This window comes from Chiloscyllium punctatum, chromosome 1 (assembly GCF_047496795.1).
Source record: "Chiloscyllium punctatum isolate Juve2018m chromosome 1, sChiPun1.3, whole genome shotgun sequence".
Lineage (NCBI taxonomy): Eukaryota > Metazoa > Chordata > Chondrichthyes > Orectolobiformes > Hemiscylliidae > Chiloscyllium > Chiloscyllium punctatum.
In genome coordinates, this window is record NC_092739.1 from 13,765,615 (window position 1) to 13,786,392 (window position 20,778).

Here is a 20,778-nt window from a genome sequence, read left to right on the forward strand (position 1 = left end):
GCGTCATAAAATAAAAGGGCACCGTTTTACAACCCCCTCCCCTCAACTCCCTTTCTGTTTGAATGGAGATTGGAGGGGGGGGGGGGGAAGGAAGAGGCTGAGGTACAACGGGTTTGAGGAACCAGCAAGCAGCCTGAGGGACTGGCGGGAAGGTCGGTCGTACGCTCCTTCGCTCGCTGGGGGCTGGACACGCTGTGAGCAGGTAACCCGAGCGTGTGGGTGGCGGACTCAGTCTCTCCCCACATGATATCTCCCACCCTCTTCCCCAGCTCCCCCACCCACCCACCCACCCCCTTCCAACAAGTCCATCACAACCGCGTGCACGCGCGCCCGCGACGTCAGCGCGCCCCCACCACCCCCCGGGAACGCGCTCCTGCCGTGAACACCCGCCAAAGGACTCGCATTCTCAGTCAGTCACAGCGCCGGGATCAGGGTGTCCCGAGGGGGTTTTATCTGGGAGCGCTGTCCCTCTCTCCAAGCACCAGGATGGAGGGAGCCAGCGCTTCCAAATAAACCCGCCTGGGTGGGTGGGGGGCGAAACACATACACACACAACACTCTAAAGGAGAGGGTCTGTGAATGCATCATTGATTCCTGGGGGGAAGTAAAAAGCTGGCGCTGATTTTCAGATCGTTCAAGCAATGGGGAATTTCAAGCGGCATTTGACGGTGCAGAGGGAGATTGTAAACAGGACGGCAGATGATGAAGGAGTGGGGCGATGTCTCGAACTGCACAGGGCGAGGATGATAATATCATTCATCCTCATCTGAAGATGCTGGTGTTGGACTGGGGTGGACAAAGTTAAAAATCACACAACACCAGGTTATTGTCCAACAGGTTTAATTGGAACCTTCCAATAAAACCTGTTGGACTTATAAACCTGGTGCTGCGTGATTTTTAACTTTATTCATCCTGATGATTTATTCGGTGCTGAACAGCGTGATTTTGTTTTCAGGACTTTAATGAACTTTTTGCATTTGACACGTTTAAGATGGCATTGTGATTTTTTTTTGTAAATAAAAGCTCACTGATTCAAATCAACCTGTGACCCGTGATGTTTAAACTCTGTCGACTCCAGTCCAACCTCCCGAGTCATTGAGCAACAAAAGTGTGACCGAAATCCTCCTCCCGTCCCGGATTGGGTTAAAAGAAAGTTTGTTCTTGCTGTGAGGCAGCGATGAGATGTTCACTCTCTCTCTCTGCACCCCCCCCCCCCCCCCCCCACTTTCTCCATGCTGAGGATTTCCGCAAGTTTCTGTTCATTAAAGCAGTTGTGCCGCATAATCCTGGAGTGCTTTCCCCGAACTGCGCTGTGATGTTGGCAGTGCTGCGTGCTCCCCTGCTAGTTCACGAGAGAGAGAGAGAGTTACTTCAGCAACTTATACTATGACAGGACACCCGATGGGATCTAGCAACTAGATGTTCCGACTGTAGGATGTGTGAAGTTTATCTGTGTGTTTTAATAGGGATATGAGGTGGAAAAAGGAGAGCCGTTAGACAGAATTTAAGCGCAGTTAGGGTGGTGAAAACGATTGGAATCTCCAAACCATTCCAGGGATCCTCATTGAGTGTACATGTGCTGGGTAAATAAGGAGGTGAACCGAAATTGAATAGATAACACAAACTGTCATGCCAAGTAGACTGGTGTGAAATTCACTTGCTCTCTGGTAGATCTCCCCATGATTAAAATAAAAGACAGCACAAGGTATTGGTGCTCTCTGGAAAGAATTTCCCCAAAACCAGCACTGCAGTAACGGGTGCCATATTTCAGATGAGACAATAAACTGTTGTGCTGTCTGCGTTTGTTTCATTTCAAAACTATACTTCACTGATAAACAAACTCTTTGTGTGTGTGTGTGTGCACATTGTCACAAATGCGGATCCGTTCTGAACAGTTAAACACATCAAATAAACAAAAGCAAAATCATTGGACTTTTGGCTCTGTTAGACAGACGGTACTAATATTTACACATATTTGAGACGCTGGGAGAGTCCGATAACTGAACAGACTCCCATTTACCTTCAGCATAGAGACCTCAGACAGTGGTCTAACCCCGCTACCCCTTGGAGGCTGCTGCCCCAAACTTTCCTGCGTCCTGGACCTGGGAATGGGGCAGTCTGCAACATCCAGTTGGGGTCAACTCCTTGACCTGGAAGACCAACAGGTTTCTGGCAGACCCCTGGTCTGTCCTCTTAAATGGGTGTATGCCACTATGTATTTCAAAGATGAGTTACAGGGTCAATTCTCGTGTCCTGGTCCCATTGCAACCCCTTTAGAGTTGACCATAGAGGGAAGAACTCTCAGACTATAAAAGACAAGAGGCTCCACTTCAGCAAAATATGGCCCCAATATTAAATTTTTGCAGTTGTGTACATGCCATCGACACCAACTTTTGGGAAGCCATTTGAGCGAACTGATCATAATTTTCTTCACTTATAGAGTCATAGAGATGTACAACATGGAAACAGACCCTTCGGTCCAACCCGTCCATGCCGACCAGATATCCCAACCCAATCTAGTCCCACCTGCCAGCACCCGGCCCATATCCCTCCAAACCCTTCCTATTCATATACCCATCCAGATGCCTCTTAAATGTTGCAATTGTACCAGCCTCCACCACTTCCTCTGGCAGCTCATTCCATACACGTACCACCCACTGTGTGAAAATGTTGCCCCTTAGGTCTCTTTTTATATCTCTCCCCTCTCACCCTAAACCTATGCCCTCTAGTTCTGGACTGCTCCAACCCCAGGGAAAAGATCTTGCCTATTTATTCTATCCATGCCCCTCATGATTTTATAAACCTCTATAACATCACCCCTCAGCCTCTGATGCTCCGGAGAAAACAACCCCAGCCTATTCAACCTCTCCCTGTAGCTCAAGTCCTTCAACCCTGGCAACATCCTTGTAAATCTTTTCTGAACCCTTTTAAGTTTCACAATATCCTTCCAATAGGAAGGAGAACAGAATTGCATACAATATTCCAACAGTGGCCTAACCAATATCCTGTACAGCGCAACATGACCTCCCAACTCCTGTACTCAATACTCTGACCAATAAAGGAAAGCATATCAAACGCCTTCTTCACTATCCTATCTACCTGCGACTCTACTTTCAAGGTGCTATGAACTGCACTCCAAGGTCTCTTTGGTCAACAACACTCTCTAGGACCTTACCATTAAGTGTATAAGTCCTGCTAAGATTTGCTTTCCCAAAATGCAGCGCCTATCATTTATCTAACTTAAACTCCTTCAGCCACTCCTCAGCCCACTGGCTCATCTGATCAAAGTCCTGTCGTAATCCAAGGTAACCTTCTTTGCTGTCTGCTATGCCTCCAATTTTGGTGTCATCTGCAAACTTACTAACTGTACCTCTTATGCTCACATCCAAATCATTTATATAAATGTTGAAAAGTAGTGGACCCAACATTTTGGCACCTGATGTCAAACCTTATCACTTAGGCAAGGTATGACATGAGTGAGTTGGCACTGATGTGATTTCTCCGAGTGACAGCGGAAAATGACAGGGTGCAGAAGGAGGTCATTCAGCCTGCGCTGATTCTGTTACCTAGTGCCAATCACCAGCCTCTTCTCCATATCTCCACACATCAGTTTTATCCATGGGGATGGTAGGGTGGTCAGTGGTTAGCACTGCTACCTCACAGCGCTAGGGTCCCAGGTTCAATTCCAGCCTCAGGCAACTGTCTGTGTGGAGTTTTGCATACTCTCCCCGTGTTTGTGTGGGTTTCCTCCCACAATCCAAAGATGTGCAGGTTAGGTGAATTGGCCATGTTAAATTGCCCACCTAATTGACCTTAAATTAGCTGCAGTAGTCGGAGGGAAATGAGTCTGGCTGGGTTACTCTTCGGAGGGTCGGTGTGGACTTGTAGGACTAAAGTGCCTGTTTCCACACTGTAGGTAATCTAATGTAATTTAATCTAATTATCCAATACCCTCTAGAATGCCTCAAATGAATCTGCCTCCAAAACACTTTCAGGCAGTGCATTCCATTGCCTAACTACTTGCTGTGTGACTAATTTCTCACATCACCCTTAGTTAGTTTGCAGATCAATTTTAAAAGGAATTATTTGTTTCTTCATTTGATTTTAGTTTGAAATGAAAAATAAATTCATCTGCACACTATCACCTATACCTTCAAGAATCCTTGAATTAGTATTTCAGTCTGTCAATATTATATAACAATTATAATGAAAGTTAGGTGACTACAGAGATGGATGTGTATGTAATCATTGAGAAAAGTTGACCAATTCTGAGCTGGCTACTATAAAGAAATAGGTATTTTCAATTTTCACAACTGAGGTTTTGTAATTTCAAGAACTGTCAAGAAAAATAAAATCTTGCGTACAAGCTTGGCATTCATGCCTACATTTCTGATTCAGCATCATGCTGCCAGCAGTGTAATATTTTTTAAAAATGGTAAATGTAGAGGAACAGGTTTGGCATGCTGGGAGGTAAAATCTAAAGTCTTAAATCATTGGTCTTGCTATTGCAGGAAAATATGAGCTAGAATTTGCAAAATGTTTCCAGAATGGGGGCAGGTGTAGGATCATACAAATTCGTGGAAAGCATAACCATGTACAAAATTAGATGGACGCATTACTTACCCTCATGTTTTGGTCTGAGATCCATCTGCTCCTTCAGTCAACTTATGTGTCAACCTCCCAACGTTCCTTCCTGGTCCTATACTAACTGATAATGTTCGCAGTTCTATCTCCTTAGGTGTTGTCCTTCTCTCCTTTAAATCTCATCATTATCCCTTTCCTCAAGTAAATAACTCTTGACATGACCATGCTTGGAAACTGTTGCAATGCAAATCTCTCTTCCCTTTTTCTTAGAAGTGTTGTTGTCTCCTAAAACTGTGTCCATTGATCCTGAATTCCATGTTTGAGCCTCCAGCCAAATCTCCTCTGGTTCCACGGTACTGAAAAGGCCCTGGTCAAAGTTACAAATGACGTCCTAAATGGCTGTGATAATGATGAGATTTCCCTTATTGTATTTCTCACTTGTCTGCAATCTTTAACATGGCTGACCACACCAGCCTCCTCCAATGCCTTTCCATTGTCAATCATTTGGTGGGACTGTTCTCATCTGAATCATTTTTGTCTGTTTAATTGTATCCCGACTGCCTTGTTCATGTAATGTTATCAATGGTACACCACAGGGATTAATCCTCGGGCCTTCCTATTTATTGTATTAATGCTTCCCTGATGACCTCATTGTAAACCAGTGTTAGTTTTTGTGTAGATATTGTGGATACTTAACTTACCTCATCACTACCTCTTTCTGTTTATCTGGCATCCAATATTGAATAAACTGGACTACCGCACCCCCCCCCCCACCAATAAATACTGGGAAAAATGAAGCCACATGACACCAGGTTATAGTCCAATAGGTTTATTTGAAATCACAAGCTTTTGCAGAGCTGCTTCCTTCATCAAGTGAAGTTAAATGCTGTCACCTCTACATCACCAGGAAAACTGAAGTCGTTGGACTTAGTCTTCCCACTTTTTGACAGTGCTTCCTTGATTGTGAATCATGGCAGCCCAGGTCAACCTTTCTCAAGCAATCTTCCACTCCATCACATTACATAGACAGCTAGCCTCTTCAGCACCCATCTTTTGGAATCATGTGGCAGGAGAGCTGATGGACTCACTGTTACTGGAACTTTGTGATGCCCATGATATATTTAAAATCCAGTTGTGCATCACCTCAGATGCTGTAAGCCAAAAAGTGCCCCTCACACTGTGGTGTTCCAGCGTTATTCCTGAGGAGATGGGCTGGTGGGGAGGAGAGAAGTCCTTTTTTCTGTTGACTGGCAAAGCAGGCCAGTTCATTACACTCAGCCAGCCTGAACTGAGCTGGACCTGTGTCCTTATAGTGTCCTGGATGAAACAAAGTGTGCAGCAATGCAGGGAGAAGTTTAATGATCTCTGCGTTTGGACAACTTTAAGTGCCGTTCTGTTGCCTCTGCTATCTCATGCTCAGAGGGCTACCATACATTCTGACTTCACCATTGCACATACTTTTCACCAAAGCATATGGCCTACAACTCGCAGAATTGTATGCATTAGATCCACTCAAAGTAGACCTCAACCCCAAATCAGAACATTTCCTGTCCTCTGCATTTCTTGCTCATGCACAGGGGCACCTTACCAATTCTCCAGCTTATGCATCGCCAATAATTCCTTTTCCATCTGTCATCACATTCACTGTCTTCCTTTGTCTTATTACAGGAACGATTCTTCCAATCCCAGCCTGAGGACTCCACAGCATCCTGGCTGACATACTGACAAGTTGTACTTGACCTGCAGGACAAACTGTGGCATAATCCATAGTCTCTGGATCTCTGGACTCTGGTAGGACTAAGCATCTTACAGACCATGGCCAACCCCAGATACAAGAATTGGATGATCCCCTTTGACTGATTGTGGTGGCATACCTTAACTAACCATACTCCCCCTTGACTCCAATAAAGACTGTTTGTTTGAAGCACTTGCAGTGTGTTTGTTACTGAAGTTGCCAGCACATGCTGTAGGTGTGATAATGATGTGCCACACAGCAACATTGTTCACCCCTTGTTCTTGATCCCCCCCTCTAATCTCCCACATCTCTACTCCACACCTCCCACATCTCTACTCATTTTGGAGAAAGTGAGGACTGCAGATGCTGGAGAATCAGAGCCGAAAAGTGTGGCCTAATCCTGCACCTATTTTCTATGTTTCGATGGATCTCTTGAGAGCTTGCTGCACCATATAGAAACAAGATGAACAGGGCAATATTATCCCTCTTGGTCAAACATCTGTAATTTTTCCCTAGCCTTTGTGTGCAGAAGTGTTGCTGCCAAATTAAGTGGTCAGCAATATCTGGAGCAGGGAGGTGGACATTACAGAGGCAGCCAAGTCTGAGGATTGCCAGAGAACTTGAAGGTTTGTGTTATGTACAGTGCATGTATCTGAGTGTATGCGTGTCTTCTAAAGGGTCTTATGTTGTGGATCTTGCAGCCCCTTCCCTCACAGATCGAGACACTTAGCCTGCCAACTCATCCAGGTGAGCGGAAAATATTTCACCACATTCTGGACTTGTGCCTTGTAGATGGTAGAAACGCTTTGAGGAGTCACGAGGTGAGTTACATGCTGGACTCTGAACTGCTGTTGTGCCATTGTATTTATGTAGAATCCCTACAGAGTGGAAACAGGCCCTTTGGTTCGACAAGTCCACACCGACCCTCCAAAGACTATCCCGCCCAGACCCATTCCCCCCACCCTATATTTACCCCTGCCTAATGCACCTAACCTACACATCCCTGAACACTATGGGCAATTTATCATGGCCAAATAACCTAACCTGCACATCTTTTGATTGTGTGAGGAAATTGGAGCACCTGGAGGAAACTTAGACAGACACGGGGAGAATGTGCAACTCCACACAGACATTTGGCCGAGGTTTGAATTGAACCCAGACTGCTGGCACTGTGAGGCAGCATTGCTAACCACTGAACCACTGTGCATTCCTATGGGTAGGTCAGTTCAGTTTCTATTTTAGTGGTGCTGGAAGAGCACAGCAGTTCAGGCAGCATCCAAGTAGCTTTCGCTGCTGAACTGCTGTGCTCTTCCAGCACCACTAATCCAGAATCTGGTTTCCAGCATCTGCAGTCATTGTTTTTACCCAGTTCAGTTTCTAGTCAATGGTAATTCCTAGGATGTTGATCGTGGGGCATTCAGTGACGTTAATGCCACTGAATGTTAAGGGATGATGGTTAGATTCTGTCTTCTTGGAGATGGAACCTTGGAGATGACACAAATATTATTTACCACTGGTCAGCCCAAGCCTGGGTATCATCTGGCTATCATCTTGGTCATGCTGTAATTTCACATAGACTACTTCTCCATCTAAACAGTTGCCCGTAGTGCTGAACTTTGTGAAAATCATCAGCAAACAGTCCCACTTTGACCTTATGATGGAGGGAAGGTTACTGATGCAGCAACTGAAAATAGTTGGTCCTGGGGCACTACCTTCGGGAAAACCTTCAGAGATGTTCTGCAGTTTAGATGAATAACCTCCAATAACCACGACCACCTTCGATTTTGCCAGCTAAGTGTGTATCCAGTAGAGAGCCTATTCCTGATCCCCATTGACTCCAATCTTGCTCACTCTCCTTGACTCCACAATTGACTAAATGGCAGTCACAATCACCTCACCTCTGGAATTCTGTTTTTTTGTTCATGCTTAAACTAAGGCTGTTGTGAGATCAGAATCTGAGTGGAAAAACTGAATGACTATCAGTGAATAAGTTATTGTCAAGCAAGTGCTGCTTGAGAGAGTCAGAGACTCGTAGACTCATATAGCATGGAAACAGGCCCTTTGGTCTAACTAGTCTACTGTGACCACGTTCCCAACTAAACTAGTCCTGCATTTGGCCAAAATCCCTCCAAACCTTTCCTTTTTGTTTACTTATCCAAATGTCTTTTAAATGTTGTAACTATACCTAAATTCACCACTTCCTCTGGCAGGTCATTCCACATACGAACCATGCTCTGTGTCAAAAAAAAGTGTCCCCTCAAGGTTTTTTTTATAACTTCCTCTTCTCACCTTAAAGCTCTGCCCCCTCATTTTGAACTCTCCCACCCCAGGGAAAAAGCCCTTGCGATTCACCGTATCTATGCCCCTCACGATTTGATCAACCTCTATAAGCTTATCCTTTAACCTCGTATGTTCCAGTTAAAAAAGATTTCCAGCCAATCCAGCCTAATTTTATATCTCAAATATCCCCAGCAACATCCCGGTAAATCTTTTCTGAACTCTCTTCAATTTAATCATATCCTTCCTATAGCAGGGTCACCAGAACTGCACACTGTGCTCCAGAACAGGCCTAACCAATGTTCTGTGCAACCTCAACATGACGTCCTAACTCCTATATTCATCAAAGGTCTAAGCAATGAATGCAAGCACGCCAAATGCCTTAACCACCCTGTCTACATGTTGATGACATATAACACGGTTGTTGATACCTTCAATCATTTTGCTTCTAATTAAGAGTAGACTGATGCCCAGTAACTGCACAGGTTGGTTTTAATTTCTTTGTTGTGTACGGAACATATCTTGGCAATTTTCCACATTGTTGACCAGATTTCAGTGATGCATTGACTGTTTAAACACTGCCTGAGTAATTGGCAACTATGTTGGTACAGAAAAGGTTTACCAGGATGCTGCCTGGATTAGGAGAGCTATAAGGAGAAGGTAGAGCCTCCAATAACCTCTGGAGAGGTGGAGGCTGAGGGGAGATGTATTAGAAGTCTGTAATGTTATGAGATACATAGATAGGGTTGCTGGTTAGAATCTTTTTCCCAGAGTTGAAATGTCTAATGCTACAGGACATTTATTTAAGATGAGAGGGGATAGTTCAAAGGAGATGTGGCAGATGAGTTCTTTTACACAGAGTGGCAAGACTCTGGAACGTGTTGCCAGGCGTGGTGCTGGAGGGAGATATAATAGGAACATTTAAGGGGCTTTTAGATAAGGACATGAATTTGCAAGGCATGGAGGAATATGGACCAAGGGCAGGCTGAAGGGGTTAGTTTAATTTGATGTCATGCTCAGCACAACATCGATGGCCAAGGGGGAAGTTCCTATGCTGTACTGTTCTATGTTCTATATTCTAGGTCTGGACCATATGCCTTTGTTACAATTGCTGGAATGTTGACAGGGCCCATAGCCTTTGCAGTATCCAGTCTCTCCATCTGTTTCTTGATGCCATGTAGAGTGAAGTGAATTGACTGGTACCTGTGATGCTGGGGAAGTCAAGATGGATCATCCACTCAGTGCTTCTGGCTGAACAATATTGCAGATGCTTCAGCTTTATCTTTTTCAGTGGTGCGCTGGGCACCCCCATTATTGCGGATAGAGGTTGTTTTGAATCTCTCCTGCGGTGAGTTGTTTAATTGTCCATCGCCATTCATGTAGCTTCAACAAGTTGACTCCTACTTTTTAGTTATGCCCAGTGTAGCTTCTGGAAAGATGTTCTGCACTCTTCATCAAATCAGGTTTAGTCTCCTGGCTTGATGGTAATGGTAGAATCTGGGACATACCATACCATCAGGTTACAGGTTGTGTTGGAGTAGGATTCTGCTACTGCTGGCAGGCGTAAGCTCATGTATGTCCACTTTGGGTTGCTAGATATGTTCCAATACTATCCCATTTAGAATAGCAATGCACATGTGACATGATGGAGTGTATTCTTAAGGTGATAATTCGATTATTCTGTCTTCTAGTTCTTCCCATCTTTCTTGCCATTGCTCACTCTGATCAACGGCATGGAAACCTATCACAGAATTATAGAGTTTCTACAGTGTGGAAGCAGACTATTTGGCCCATCACACCCACACTGACCCTCTGAAGAGCATCCCACCAAGACCTACACCCCTAAACTATCCCTATAACCTGCATTTCCCATGGCTGATCCCTCTAGCCTGCATATCTCGGGACACTATGGACAATTTAGCATGGCCAATCAACTTAGGAGAAAGTGAGGACTGCAAATGCTGGAGATCAGAGTCAAGAGTGTGGTGCTGGAAAAGCACAGCAGGTCAGGCAGCATCCGAGGAACAGGAGGATCGACGTTTCGGGCAAGAGCCCTTCATTAGGCATGAGGCATATGGGCTGGGGGGCTGAGAGATAATGGGAGGGGGGTGGGGCGGGGGGCAAGGTAGCTGAGAGTGCAATAGGTGGGTGGAGGTGGGGTAATGGTGATAGGTCAGAGAGGAGGGTGGAGTGGATAGGTGGGAAGGAAGATGGATAGGTAGGACAGGTCATGAGGACGGTGCAAAGTTGGGGGATTTGATCTGGGATAAGGTGGGGGAGGGGAAATGGGGAAACTGGTGAAATCCACATTCACCCTGTGTGGTTGGAGGATCCCAAGGTGGAAGATGAAGTGATCTTCCTCCTGGCGTCGAGTGGTGAGGGAGTAATTGCACAGGTTGGGTTTAATTTCTTTATTGTGTACGGAACATATCTTGGCAATTTTCCACATTGTTAACCAGATGGCAGAAATGCATTGGCTGTTTAAAACCCTACCTGAGTAATTGGCAACTATGCTGGTGCAGAAGAGGTTTACCAGCATGCTGCCTGGTTTAGGAGAGCTATAAGGAGAGGCTATAAAAATTTGGATTGTTTTCTCTGGAGAGGTGGAGGCTGAGGGGAGATGTAATAGATGTCTGTAATGTTATGTGATACACAGATAGGGTTGCTGATCAGAATCTCTTTCCCAGAGTTGAAATGTCTAATGCTATGGGACATTCATTTAAGGTGAGAGGGGTAGTTCAAAGGAGATGTGACGGATGAGTTTTTTACAGAGTGGCAAGACTCTGGAACGTGTTGCCAGGGGTGGTGATGGAAGGAGATATCATAGGAACATTTAAGGGACTTTTAGATAAGGACATGAATTTGCAAGGCATGGAGGAATATGGACCAAGGGCAGGCTGAAGGGGTTAGTTTAATTTGATGTCATACTCAGCACAACATCGATGGCCAAGGGGGCTCTTCCTATGCTGTACTGTTCTATGTTCTATATTCTAGGTCTGGAACACATGCCTTCATTACAATTGCTGGAATGTTGACAATGGTGGAGGCCCAGGACCTGTATGTCCTCAGCGGAGTGGGAGGGGGTGTTGAAGTGTTTGGCCACGGGGTGATGGGGTTGGTCAGTGCAGATGTCCTGGAGACGTTCCCTGAAGCGCTCTGCGAGTAGGTGTCCTGTCTCCCCAATGTGGAGGAGACACCTAGCCTGCACATCTTTGGACCATGTTATGGCCAATGTGTCTGGCCCCCTCTTCAAACTCAATTTCTTACCTACTGAATCCCTCCCTCTTCCAAGCAGCAATGAGTTAACTAGAACGTTCATAACTTTGGTGCTGCATTTGATCTTGAAATAAGTTTCACACTATATATCCGTGCCTTTAGTAATACTGCTTATTGCCACCTCATCACCCTATTTCAGCTCTGTCCCGGCTTATCTGCTGCTGGATCCCTCATTCATATCTTTGTTCTCTCTAGATTTAATTATTCCATAAAACCCTGGCCAGTTTCTAAAGATCTACTCTCTATAGACTTGGTCATCCAAAAACTAACTTACGCCATGTCTCATTCATTTATCACTCTTGTATTCACTAACCAAAATTTTTGTCCTGTAAAGCAACACCAAATTTTAAATTCTTGTCCATATTTTAAAATCTTTCCTTCCGTGGCCTTATGCTTCCCCATTGCTCGAATTACGTCCAGCTTCACACCCTCCAAGATAATCAGTGTCAGTCTAATTCTGGCCTCTTGAGAATTCTCAATCTTAGATGCTTTACTATTGGTGGCCTTGCTGTAGCTGCAAGGTCCGAGGTGCTCAATGTTTAATTAGGTTCTGTAATACTCTTGTGAAACACCTTGTGATACCTAATTTCATAAAGAGACTATAATAACAAAAGTTCCCTTTTGTTGAGTATGTTTAGCAAATATCCTGCTTTGTTCCAATTTTACTTAAAATCTATTTTTCCTGACACTTTTGCAGAACACAAAAGAGCCCATCACCAGTTTTCTGTAGTTGGCTTCAAGGTGGTGGCAAGGAACAGCCAGGCATGAATCTCCCACTCTTTTCTGGCTTACCTGAATTCACTTCATCTTCAACTCAGCAATTCTCTTCTGGACTCAGCTCATTTTGGCAACTGAAGAAAGCAAGACTCAAACTTACGCGCACATGTGTTAATACTTTAATGCTCAGCACCATTGTTCCATCCACTGTATGTATATTATTATAAAATGCTTTGCATGAAGTGTGTTGTGGTTGAAAAATAGTTCCAGGAAGAAATGGAGAATACCATATGGATTTGGCACAACATGTAATCAGCAAATGGAGTAACCACATAATAAGATGTAAATGTCCTGTGCTTGGTCAGATCCATGAAATATTCAAATATCATAACACAGTGGGCCCCATGTGGATTGACACTGCAGACAATTAATGTTACTTTCTGCTATTTGAGAAGAAACCTGATACCACGCAAAAATTAGTTTAATGAAATTCATGCTTTGCTTTCTTTGATGTTATGGTGGAGTATTATAGTACTATCATTACTGTTTTTGTGGATGCTTTAAACTCTTAGGGAGATTCTCAATCCTCAATGATGTCCTTGGCATGCACACACTTTTCATATGAAGAGCACGTGGACCCATATAATAAAAAGATTAGTGCATTCCACCGAGCAGACAACAGGATGACACAATGATTTGGTACCAACTGTGTCATTGCGGAGTTTCATTGTTCAGCTGATACCCTCTCTTAACCTTTCACAGTACAACACGATGTAAAGCAGCATGAAGAAACCCTACACTCCACCGGCATTTTGTAATGAGTCATCAATAACTTACAGGTCAGTTGCTAGTTTATTTCTTCTGATTCTTGTTGCAATTTTCTTTGGGGCTTTCTGTAGGCATTCAAATTTTAGAGGTCTACAGAGAATATTGGAGCAGGTGCAGAGTTACTTACAGTTGATTTTAAGACTTCTGCACAAATCAGTGGCTTGCAGTCTTGGGTGCACAAGGTGCTCAAAGAAAAATGAAGAGGACAGTGGGAGGAATTTCAGCAGGAAGATGGATCTATTCAACATCTTCAGAGAGCAATTCTACTACCTGAGTTTCAGTCAGAAACAATGAGGAGATTGTCATTGAAATCTCTCAGCTGCATCAGTCATATCATCTGAACTGTGCAAAAGCCACATAGACAGCAGACATGCAGCTAACCAAGGGTATGAACTTTAATGTGTTTGGCTCCTTTCAGGTAGCTTTTGGCAGATATTAATAATAATTATAAGTTTGCAGTATACTATCACATAAGGATGGTTAAAAACACTTTCTGTTCAAAGAGACATAATTTCATTTTGTGCTGCCAGAGTGAAGCAGTTGGATGATTAAGAGGGTTCGCAATTGTTCCCAACTTCTCCATAATACAGGATATTATTGACAATACACACATTGTTCAGTTTGCACCTCATGTCAACTCTTCCATGTAACCCAATGTACCTCATTGTCTCAACATTTTGCTGTTGTGTGGCCAAAGACAGTGTACCCTGGTAGCTATCATAATGTATTCATGCTGCTGCATTATTCTGTGGAGCAACCGAAAGGTGGCTACTTTGCAACAATGCTGATGACACAGCACATGATTCTGGTTCAAGATGTATTGAAACAAGTGTAGCCTGTAAAAAAGGAATGAAGCAATAATTCTGGTTCTTGGATAGTTCTAGACTTCCTTATGACCATTCGCTTAGTTAATGTCTCAAGTCTTGTTATATTATGCCTCAAGATGCGAGGGTTGCCATGATTCGAACATGCTTTGTTTAAGGAAATCAGAAGTACAAGGAAGAGGTAAAAGGGGAAGGAAGCTGAAAATCTTTTCTTCCTCAACAATATAGAAAGAAAGAACTAATTCAAGTTCAATACCAGTAATCAATCTGAATTCTCCATTCACCATAAGTCCCACACTTCTTAACTAATTTCTGACATTGACCATCATAATACCTTCTTCGCAACAGTACAGAAATCATTGTGACCAGTGGTGTTCCACAGGGATCAGTGCTGGGTCCATTTTTATTTGTCATTTATATATATGATTTGGATGAGAATATAGAAGGCATGATTAGTAGGTTTGCCAATGACACCAAAATTGGTGGTATAGCGGACAGTAAAGAAGGTTATCTAAGATTACAAAGAGATCTTGATTAAATAGGTAAATATGCTGGAGAGTGGCAGATGGAGTTTAGATTAGATTAGATTTCCTACAGTATGGAAACAGGCCCTTCAGCCCAGCAAGTCCATACCAACCCTCCGAAGAGTAGCCCACCCAGACTCATTCCTCTTTGTCTAATGCACCTAGCACTATGGGCAATTTAGCATAGCCAATTCACCTAACCTGCACATCTTTGGACTGTGGGATAAAACTGCAGCAAACCCATACAGACAGAGGGAGAATGTACAAACTCCACACAAACAGTCACCCGAGCTGAGAATCGAACCCGGGTCCCTGGTGCTGTGAGGCATCAGTGCTAACCACTGAGCCACCATGCCACCCCTAATTTGGACAAATGCGAGATATTGCATTTTGGTAAAACGAACAAAGACACGACTTATACAATTAAAAGTAGTATGGAACAGAAAAACCTCGAGGTTTAGGTACATAATTTTTGAAGTTTGCTTCACATATAGATCAGGTGGTTAAGAAGGTGTTTAGCACACTTGCCTGCATTGCTCAGAGCTTTGAACATAGGAGTTTGGATGTTACGCTGAAGTTGTCCAGAACTTTGGTGAGGCCTCTTCTGGAGTACTGTGTCCAGTTCTGGTCACGCACAACTGTTATAGGAAGGATATTATAAAGTTGAAGAGGGTTCAGAAGAGATTTACCAGGACGTTGCCAGGAATGGAGGGCTTGAGACATAAGGAAAGGCTAGATGGGCTGGACCCTTTTCACTAGAGTATGAGAGGTGACCTTATCGAGGTGTGAGATATTGTGTTGTGAGATATTGTGTTGTGAGATATTGTGTTGTGAGATATTGAGTTGTAAGCTATCGTTATGAACGCACTCACCAGCTCGCTATATTCATTAATACCAGGTTCCTGTTCATTCATTCATAACCCTTTACTAACCTGTAATTTACAATAACACGGTTTCATTCATTTATTGATAAAACCGCAGTTGTGTAGTATCTGAATGTAAAAACAACCCTTTCAAACCCATGACTGCATTTTCACACCCTATCAGCCCTTACTATAAGCAGTGTTTACCTGTGAATAAATGCAGCATACAAAACAATACCATCCCCATCAAATCTCCACGAAACATTATATTAATCAGCCCTTATCAACCACCTCATACAGAACAATACCACCCCCATCAAGTATCCACAAAACATTATAATATTAATCAATCCTTACCAACTATCTCCTGATCCTGAATAGATTAAGTACGTGTTAAATACCTTTTAACTGGGCCATGAAATTGCATGAATGAATGAAACTCATACCGGCAAATAGTAAACAATCTCACAACCCAGCCGCAGTAATCAGTTTAATATCCTTTATTCTTTTATTAAGTATATATACAATTTGTAACTCATTTAGAGCATATAGGCCCAGCATTTTTACTAGTATTTACTAACTTAAAAGACAAAAGGACTAACACATCCTAATTGTGCAAGCAGACTAGACAGTCCTCCCATCAGAAGTAGCAGGCAGCACTTAGCTCTTGTTTTAATCCATCTCCTCTCTCCCAGGACAGAAGCCCTTCAAACCTTTGTGTACTAGAGATAAAAAAATGTACCATCATAGTAATGCAATTTTTGATGTAAGTTTGCTCGCTGAGCTGAAAGGTTCATTTCCAGACGTTTCGTTACCCTACTATGTAACATCTTCAGTGGACCTCATGCAAAGCAATGCTGAAAATTCCTGCTTTCTATTTATAAGTTTGGGTTTCTTTGGGTCAGTGATGTCATTTCCTGTAGCGATGTTATTTCCTGTGGTGAAGTAATCATTTCCTGTGGTGAATCCTAAAACAAGCCAAACAACGACATGCACAAGAATTCCTAGAAGCATGGCATTCCAACTGGAACTCTATCAACAAACACATTGACTTAGACCCCATCTACCACCCCCTGAGAAAAGGAACAGGAATTTACTTCACCACAGGAAATAACATCACCACAGGAAATGACATCACCAACCCAAAGAAACCCAAACATATAAATAGAAAGCAGGAATTTTCAGAGTTGCTTCACCTGAGGCCCATTGAAGATGTTACATAGAAGGGTAACAAAACATCTGGAAATGAACCTTTCAGCTCAGCAAGCAAACCTACATCCAAAACCTCAACCTGAACTACAAATCTTCTCAAAACTCACCAATGCAACTTTAATCCATACAAAACTGTGTATAAAGGGGTTCTTGTAAGAACTATATTTTGGGATTCTATTGCTGCTCCTAACTTGTGCTGTGATTGCTGAATAAAAGAGGTTAATTTCATCACTCACTGGTATGGTTGTTATTTAAACATGATCCCACAGAGGTTTATAAAATGATGAAGGGTATAGATAAGGTGAATGGCAGATGTCTTTTCCCTATGGTGGGGAGACTTCAAACTAGAAATGATTATTTTAAGGTGAGGGGAGAAAGAGTTAAAAAAGATGTAAGGGCAATTTTTTTACACAGAGGGCAGTTCGTGTATGGAATAAACATCCAGAGGAAGGGTTGGATGCAGGTACAGTTACAATATTTAAAAGACATTTGGATAAGTACATGAATATTAAATGTTTGAACAGATGTAGGCAATGGACAGACAGGTGGGACTAAGTTTAGTTTGCGATTATGGTTGGCATGGATTGGTTGGACCAAGGGGATTGTTTCCATGTTGTATGACACTGTAAATATTCCATGCCAAATTTATCAAGGAATTTATCAATTTATCATGTTAAGCTAATCACTCTTGAACATTGCCCCTGTGCCTGGTCCTTGTATTTTGACTTGCCCTATGTTTCTGTGAAGTGCTGTTTTAGTGGCTGCAGAATGGTTTGTGGAAGATTGTTCACTTTCAATGAATGTGACTATATACATCCAAGAAAGATGGTCTTGAGTAGCTCTGAAGTCAACACTTAGGGTGTGGATCGGATGCTGATCAATGGATCGATGGTTAAAATTTCTGTTGTTGGAGATGATCATTGTCTGACATTTGTATGGTGTGTTTGTTACTTGCCACTTATTAGCAGTAGCTTGAATGTGTCCACATCTTGCTGGAGGAGTTGGGATGCTGTGGGGTTTGAGGATGGTATTTAATACGATTTAATCATCAGTGAACATTTCCAAATCTGACCCTGTGTTGGGGGTGCAGTCATTGATGCAGCAGCAGAAGATGTTTAGGCTCAGGACCCGGTCCTGATGAACTCCTGCAATGATGTCCTCAGAAATAATTGTAGAGTCATCAAGTCATAGAGATGTACAGCACAGAAACAGACCCTTTGATCCAACTTGTCCATGTCAACCAGATATCCCAACCCAATCTCGTCCCACCTGTCAGCACCCGGCCCATATCCCTCCAAACCCTTCCTGTTCATCTCCCCATCCAGATGCCTTTTAAATGTTGTAGTTGTACCAGCCTCCACCACTTCCCCAGGAAGTTCATTCCATACACGCACCACCTTCTGCGTGAAAAAGTTGCCTCTTAGGTCTCTTTTATATCTTTCCCCTCTCACCCTAAACCTATGTCCTCTAGTTCTGGACTCCCCCCCTTCCCCCCCCCCCCCCCCCCACCCCAGGAAAAAGACCTTGTCCATTTACCTTATCCATGCCCCTCATGATATTTAAGCTTCTATTAAGTCACCCCTCAGCCTCCGATGCTCCAGGGAAAACAGCCCCAGCCTGTTCAACCTCTCCCTATAGCTCAAATCCTCCAACCCTGGCAACATCCTTGTAAATCTCTTCTGAGCCCTTTCAAGTTTCACAACATCTTTCCGATAGGAAGGAGACCAGAATTGCATGCAATATTACAACAGTGGCCTAACCAATGTCCTGTACAGCTGCAACATGACCTCCCAACTCCTGTACTCAATACTCTGACCAATAAAGGAAAGCACCTTCTTCACTAACCTATCTACCTGCAACTCCACTTTCAATTGTAGTTTAAGAACTACAAATATCTCCTTTTGTTTTGGTTAAGAACTTTTTCCTTAATTCTCATTGAATTCAATTTTGCTAAAACACTTTGAAGCCATATTTACTCAAATGCTGCCTTGATGTCCTTACCTCACCGTGTGCATTTTAATTGTCGTAATCTATAGAATTTGGCCAAGATCTGGAAGCTAGAATTAAACTGGATAGTTCTTTCTTAGTTGACATGGATACAATAGGTCAAATAGGCTCCTTCTGTGAATTTATGTTTTTCTAGGCAGAGCCACTGCTTTCACACAGGCTGATGCTTTTGCAGCAAGTGAACGTCAAGCATAATCATCAGAAGTTTCATACGATGCCCCATCACTTTTACATTGGAATTGATAGTCTAAGCTCCTTGGGCCAAAGTAGTGCTGAATTTGCCCATTCTCTTTCATATTATATAAGCTTTCTGACCACCCTTCCAATGCATCAAGCAGTTTGTAGTGTGCATTTGTAATCATGTAATGCAGGGCTCTTCTGTAGCTTGCCCATATCTGACCTCATTTGATCTTATGCAACAGATTTAAGTGAACCCTTACCTTGCAGTGTGCTGGCACCTGCACTACTCCATACTCAGAATCTGAACTGGTGACTGTGGGTGTGAAATGGAGTAAGGCTTATGAAAACTTGGCATTTGGAATAAAATGGAGGAAAATGCGAGGTTACGCACTCTGCCAGGAAGCAGAATTAAAATGACTTAAATGGGGAAGGACTGCAGAAAGTTGCAGCAAAGTGGGATTTGGGTGCCCTCATTGGAAGAATCACAAAAATCCAACATCTAGGTTCAACAGGTCAGAGGGAAGGCCAATCCAGACTTTCGGTTTTTATTTCAAAAGGGCATGGAGTATAAAAGTTGGGAGGTTTGTTGAAACTATATAAGACCACACCTGAAATATCGTGAACAGTTAAGGTTCTGTTATCTAAGGAAAGATATACTGGGATTGCGGCCATCCAGGGATGGATCATGGTTTCCATGTATGGAAGATTTTCTTATGAAGAGGATGTGAGTAGTTCTGGATTGTATTCATTGGAGTTTGGAAGATTGATATTGAAACATAAACTATTCTTAGGGAGCACAACAGGGAAGATGCTGAGAGGATGTTTCCCTTTCTGGGAGAGTGTAGGACCAGAGGGAATAATCATAGAACCCCTACAGTATGGAAGCAGACCATTTGGTCCATCAAGTCCACACCTACTTACCAAAAAGCATCCCATCCAACCCCTGGATTTCCCATGGCTAGTCCATCTTGCCTACACATCCCTCCCTGGTCTTTATGGGTAATTTAACATGACCCATCCACCTTAATCTGCACATCTTTGGATTGTGGGAGGAAACCCATACAGACACAAGGAGAATACCACACAGACAGTCACCCGAGGCTGGAATTGAATCCAGTGCTAACCACTGAGCCCAAACCTCAGTATAAAATGCCACTCATGACAGGAGAAAGTTCTTCTCACAGAGAGTCATGAATCTGTGGAATTCTTCATCACAGAGGGCTGCCAACGTTGGGCTTTTAAGTGTTTTAAAGGTTGAGATGGACAGATTTTTAATTGGTAGGGGGATCGAGGGTTGTGGAGATATGGTAAGAAAGTGGAGTTGAGGGTTATCAGATCAGTCGTGATCTCACTGAATGACACAGCAAACTCAGTGGCTGATTGGTCTACTACTTCTATATCTTTCTTCTCTGGGCTGCCATTGTGGACACTTGGCAACAACGTCCCAATGACAATAGATGTACATTCGCATCTGACAACAGCCAGCCCCTGAGAAATCCCAAAATACATGGAAGATGATGGGATAGTGCAGGAGGATGAGCTGAGAATAATTTATAGGTCGGCGCAACATTGAGGGCCGAAGGGCCTGTTCTGCGCTGTATTGTTCTATGTTCTATTATACCTCTCACATCCACTTGCCGGTGCTAGTGCAATGCAAAGCTGCACTTTGGGGTGCACTGTCAACCAGCAGCAAAAGGTGGCTGCAACTACACACTGTGTGCAGGGACATGCACCAGGCTCCCTGATTGGAT

General features: G+C 43.3%; 1 long non-coding RNA gene across 1 annotated transcript; it reads left to right on the forward strand.

The window, feature by feature from the left end:
* Nucleotides 1–95: 95 nt before the first annotated feature.
* On the forward strand, nucleotides 96–16,438 carry LOC140477894 (uncharacterized). Its single transcript, XR_011960769.1, has 4 exons — nucleotides 96–202; nucleotides 6,253–6,375; nucleotides 7,021–7,140; nucleotides 12,570–16,438. It is a non-coding gene; the product is annotated as an uncharacterized lncRNA (long non-coding RNA).
* Nucleotides 16,439–20,778: the final 4,340 nt, after the last annotated feature.